A 6746-nucleotide genomic window follows, 5' to 3' on the forward strand; every position below is an offset into this window, starting at 1 on the left:
TTCACAGATCGATGTTCATGCTGTTGATCACTGGATTGTCTCCAGACAGGATTATTTCCAGACCACAGCTGGAATATTGCTAAGTGTGACGTAAATGTACACTCTCTCACTCACGCACTCACTCACCTTTCTGATTGAGTGGTTGTACCAACAGATATGAATAACACTATCATTCGTAACTCTTACATGTTACGAACTGATCAGAGCATCTGCCCCAGCGATGGAGGTCTTTGCCCTTGTGCTTCTGATGACTGGTATGTGGTTTGTACCAATGTGTATTTCATCATGCAAGTCAAAAAGAGTATGTTTGTCACATGGTAGTAATGTTTCCTGAAATCCTTAACATAATTTACTTTCACTGATACACTGACATACTGAGGAGGGAAGGATGTTGTGTCCTGAACTTGTCTGCTCGACAGGTCGATTAGGTGAGCGGGCTAGGCTCCTGACGTTTTGTGTTGGCGATAGTGCGCTACTTCTGGGACTGTCAGTTCGAATCCTTGATTTGACACAACCCAAATAGAATACTAGAATCTATAATTTACAAAGAAAGTGTAATCCCAAATAACACGTGTTACATTTGGCCACTTTCTAAATATCATTGTTTATTCATGTCTATTCGAGACTCCAACAAATCTTTTCCTTTCAAAGTTGATATTTAACACTGCTCATGTCAAATTAACTAAATGTTAATTTCCTAATATAACTAAATGCATATACTGCCCAAGGAGGCTAATACTTCCTTTAACCGATATATACATATATCCTACTTCAAAGTTGCGGTTGAGGGATGGATATTGTGTCCTGAAATCGGTCTGCTCGGGTCTCCAGCAAACCTGACCTGCATTGAGGCTAATGGACGCCACTCCTTCATAGCACCCAGCGGAACATCCGCAGCAGCATGTGAAGCATCAACTGGGAAATGTATATCCACTGGCCACTTCACAGCCTCTGTCACTAATACCACCACCACTGTCCTCACCATACCTGCCTTATTGAAATCACACGCTGGCATCTGGAAGTGTAGCAGTGATGGCCATGTACCTGATTCACCTAGCTGTTAGATGACCGTGGCAAGTAAGTAGACATGAATGCGTCTTGCTTTTCTAAATAGCAAACGACTCGTTGTACAACCTCCATAAGCTGTATTCATATTACCGAATCCTGCCTGACGAACACAACAGTGGCATTTTGTTTAACGTTATGGAGAAACAGTGTTTGTGAGAAACAATTGTCTCTTTCTTGGTCTAGCTGAAGGATTACGTGCATGCAGAATAGAAGACAAACTGAAAATTGTAAAGTTGCCACTGGGAGTCAGTAACACCTTTAAGTGGCACTCTTTTGCAACTGCGTTACAAAACCGTCATTAGTCCAGAGAGAATTCATATTCTTAAATTCGATGACTAAACTCATTTTGCTTCACCTCACCATTCCAGACTTGGACATAAAATGTATGTATTCAGTGATTATATGAAAAGAAATTTTCGCTGGAAATGTCTCGTGGCTAGGGGAAAGATTACTTATTCAATCCACAGCTGTGTTACTCCTAAGTTTACTGGCATGTTAAATGTTGTATGTAAGCTGTATAAAACCGTCTCTAGAGGAGGAAGAATTGAAACCATTGTACGTTAACGTGCATATTACAGTCAATGTGTAACTTCAGACAATTTGTAAACAGACTGAAATTTTCAGTCAGTTTACAATTTGTCTGGAAAAAGCGTTAAATTATTTGACAGACTGACTAAAAGTCAGTTATAATGTGTATTAGCTCTTGGTCTTCATATTTACTCTTTTTCAAAAACAGTGCGGGGGAAGTTTCTTACATTGTATCTGCCATCTGGGAACTTGGACAAGTGATGGCTGTAAACTGAGATGTCTGCTTAGACAGGTTTAGATTGGAAACGAGTAACTTCAGAACTGAGGGATGACAAGAGAATAAACCAATATTCCAATCACACAATGTTAGAGATTATCAGGCAATTTACTAACTGAGTGAATCGGAAAATTTACAAATTGAATGATTATACACACTCACTTTTACACATACATGTTGCTTTATAAATGCAATATTCCAGATTGGGAAGTTGGACATACTTCCCCATCGTTCAAACTTTGAACCAGTAAGCTGTGGAAATAACGAGTTACATCTTCATAGTCCACTACAGTCACAATAAGTGGAGGAAAACAGCATATTCCTTGACGTGTTTTAGAACTCCCAACATGTGCCGTAGCAGGAGGGCGGTATGATGACAATGGCTTCATCGTGGACGAGGAAGTGGCTTTGAAGGTGAACGTAACTGGATACTACTGTTCTGAGTCAGTCCAGTTTCAGCTGCAAATAGGAAACATTCAGACGAGTTTGGACCATTCACAATGGAGCGCTATCAAAGCTGTCGTATTCAATCTGACTGTGTCTCACCTCGGGGAAGTGAAACTGGTCTTCAAGTGTGGTGGATACAGGCAAGCGTTAACATGTGAAGGGATTCAACAGCTGGGTGAGTGTAGTACATTTTGAATGCTGAACACAGGATCAATTGAAGGATGATGATATTCGATAAGGTGGTAGAATGACGATACATGTCATCTGGTGAGAGGACGTGATATGGTGTTATTTGTGACTGAATCACTCGATGAAAGTAGTACAATGCAGTAAAGTGACATGACGTGTTGCTCATGCAGGATTTCTTTGTCAATTGCTGGTGTCAATAACTAAAACATTTTGGATTTGGTTTTGTTGATGTCGACTTAGTGTGAAGGGATATGAATGTGTTGAGGTCAATGTCGAGTGATTATACATGGATATGTTGATGTTGATAAGTATGACTAGATATAGATTTACCATATCTAACTAACATAACTGTGTTCCACAGCAGACATCACTTGTGTGAGATCAGACGATAGCTTCTGGGAGATATCGTTTAGACAGTAGATTTTGCACAATATCCTGACAATGCTGTGACGTCATGAAGTTGATGACGTCACGATGCTATGACATCGCTGCAGTGCAGATCTAATGTCAGTACTGTGTTCAGTGATGTACATTTTCCCCCTTGTGTCTACTGATATCAGTTATATCAACACAAGTCAGCCGAGGATATTTTTACCTTTATCAACTCGATATGCTTGATGTCAGTAGACACTTGGGTGAGATTCTCTTTGTGTTCGTATTAACCCGGTGTGATGGGATATAGCTGTGTTTATAGACGTGGTGTTAGGGGCAATGAATCTGTTGATGTCGATGCAGATGTGGTGAAAATGGCAATGGAGGGGTTGATGTGGATGAGGACGTGGTGTAAATCCCAATGGACGGATTGGTATCGATGGAGTAGTGGTGTAAAGGCCAATGGACGGTTTGATATCGCCGTGATGTGATGAGATATAGATGGGTTGATGTAGACGAAGCTTGATGGGATATGGATGTGTTGATGTTGACGTGGTAGAAAGTTTGATACATACATACATACATACATACATACATACACAGACATACATACAAACATACACACACATACATACATAGATACATACATACACAACCACACACAGCCACACACGCACACACACATATATATATATATATATATATATATATATATATATATATATATATATATATATATATATATATATATATATATATATATATATATATGTATATATATATATATATGTATATATATATATATATATATATATACACACACACACATACATACACACACACACACACACAAACACAAACACACACATATATATATACATATATATACACACACACGTATGTGTGTGTGTGTGTACTTGTGTGTAAATATGATAAATATAAAGGAAGAAAGGAAGAGTGCCTGTGTGGAACGGCTGCATTTCTATTGGCATTGTGTGTTGGTGTGTTGTTTCATGCACTGGCGACATTGTTCGTATTTCCTACTTCGTGTTCTAGCCCGGCTGTTTCCCCTGATTATATACTTTCATTTCAGGTCTGATGACTAACGTTGATGACGATGATACAGGCGTTACAGATACGTCACTGTCCATCCATGGTACAAATATTTAACCTTAAACAACCGGAAACATTTAACCATAGCCTGTCTGGCATAATGTATCATCCATGTTTGATGGTGGCAGATCATGAAATAGTATATAATATCGAGAAAACACATGTAATCTCGTCTTGCATCTTTACCAAATGTGTTGGATTCTGGTCTGATTGCCATCAACGGTTTGATTGTCCCTTCAATGTCACTGGTTATGATATGTTTGTCAGTGTGAGATACCGCCAAACTGCATACAAACGCATGGTTTATACTTGGCTTTCATTTGATGCCATGATGTTGTACCTAATATATGATGAATAAGAAACGAAAAGGAAACATGAAACACAAGGTAATCAGGTTACTTAATACATCCTCCATCTGGTGTTCTAGTGTATAATGTAAAACGTGATGGGAGTGATTTGAGTGGATCGATCACTAGAAGAAAGTAATGGAATGCTGTAATATGACATGACGTGATATGACACATCGTGATATGAACTGATATGATCTGATATGACGTGCGCAAGGGTGTAAATGCAAATGCTTATTACATACATTTCAGTGTATGAACTGTTTGAATTGGGCCATTATTCTGCGTTTCAACATACTCTTTAAGAACATAATGTAAAATAACAGTAAGAGTTATTTGAGTATGTAGGTGAAAATCAGTGATGACAGTGGGTGTTTGCAGGTGGGTAAACAATTATACGGTATTGGAGGCACGTGCCCTCCCACACTTGAAATATACTGAACAGGAAAAGAAATGCAACACTCATATTTTGTCACTCTTTTGAATAGAAGACAAAAAACCCCAACTTTTTATGAGCTTTCATTTTTCGAAAATTTCGTTTCTTTTGCTTTTCAGTATATTTTGTAACCAGTTCTGTAGATGTCTCTGACAGATTTCCTTGTTTCAGAGGATCATTGTCGTTCCACATCTGTCATTGCCGGAACTCTAAGTGCTGTCGTTATCCTCCTCAACGTTTTCGCTGTTATCATATGTCTGCGGAGACATCACTTGTGTCAGATAAGACAAGCAACTGCAAGTTACCTTGGCGCCGTGTACGTCCCCGGCAGTGTAGCCTCTGACTATGGATATGCCACTGTCGATAATGTTGGCTACGTTAGTGGTCAATACCTACGCCCAACCGTTGACTAAGTCATAGATAAACCGTAGTAAAGAGAAGTCTCGTTCCTTCCAGTGCCAGCATCGGACTATTGTACTACAGACAGATATTATAACCTGCACATAATGGACGGAGCCAGTCTTATTTGCATGTTGAATAGATATCAGTTAGATAAAGTAGCAATGTTCCATCAAGTGTACGTGTATATCATACTACGAAGTATGTTTAAGCGACCATTTTCATATGTGCATATTCCAGTGATCAAACCTGTATCACAAAAGAAAAAATGACCTCTCTATTAATAGGCTCTATTATCACCTGTAGACGTTGTGAATAGTATTTGTGTGAGTCGTCCCTGGTTACCAGTTGCAACTGCTGTAAATGGTTTCTCTGTGAGCAGAAAGTGAGTAAGTGAGTTTAGTTTTACGACGCTTGTAGCAATATTCCAGCAATATCACGGCGGGCGGCTACCAGAAATGGGAGTCACACATTGTATCCATGTGGTGAATTGAACGAACGTGACGAGCGAGTGGTGTAACCACTTGGCTACCCCACCGCCCCTTCTCTGTGAGTGGCCATCATTATCAGTTGTAGTCACTGTTAATAGTTTCTCTGTTAACCTTTAGCCTGATGAATTAATCTCAGCATTAGGCGATGATAAGAGAGTGGGTGATTTCAAACAGTCGGTGTGTCACTAAATAAGGAACAACTGAAAAAATATTCGGCTTATTAATACTAGATAGAAAAAAAAACACCTTATTATCAAAGATAATCCAGATAATTTCAGACGTTCAGAGGTTGATTACAAGACACATAAATAATGTAAATTTTCCTGAATTTACCTGAATTACTCGATTGATAGCCGGATGTGTTTTATATTAGGAACCGAATAATTTGTCCAATTAGCACAAACCGATTTCAATATTCTCATTACTGATATTTCATAAGTATCTGACTTTAATTTAGTACAGTTGTATCGGCAAATGTCCGCGCGACGACAAATTATAAATTAATTCTGAAAAGAATAATCGAAAACGTTCGTCGCGAACAAATAATATTTTCTGTTTGTTTAACATGAGGCTCTTGTATAGGTTTTGATGGACATGAATCTGGTCTAGATTTGGGACTGAAGAATCTTCATTTGTCTGGTCGTGTCTGTGGACATGTTGGACCTTTATGGGAAGAAGACATATGTTGAGAGGACGTTACTGTAGCTGGTAAAACGTCAGCAGTCTGGGAAACAGACTCTCCTCGTACTATCAGTTCTTGATTTGGGACAAGTACAGGAGAAGTAGACTTTGTCCATGTCAACTCTGTCTGACATCCGATGGAGACTGGTAAAGGATGGTTTTCTGGTAATAGAAGCATAAGATTCATCTGGGAGGACAGGCGGCACAAGTTTCTTAGCTTCATCATAATTGAGTTCAAGCACGATGTCAAGTTCTGTCATGCCCGCTATATCTGAGCATGTCTTTAATGAACTGAGGGTCCCATGGACTGACACTGAAACAGGTAATGCAGCCAATGTATCAATAATGATTTTTGACAGCAGTTTAGATGCTTGTTGTCGTTTGTTGCATTCTATGGG

The sequence above is a fragment of the Haliotis asinina genome, chromosome 1 (genome assembly GCF_037392515.1).
Source record: "Haliotis asinina isolate JCU_RB_2024 chromosome 1, JCU_Hal_asi_v2, whole genome shotgun sequence".
NCBI lineage: Eukaryota > Metazoa > Mollusca > Gastropoda > Lepetellida > Haliotidae > Haliotis > Haliotis asinina.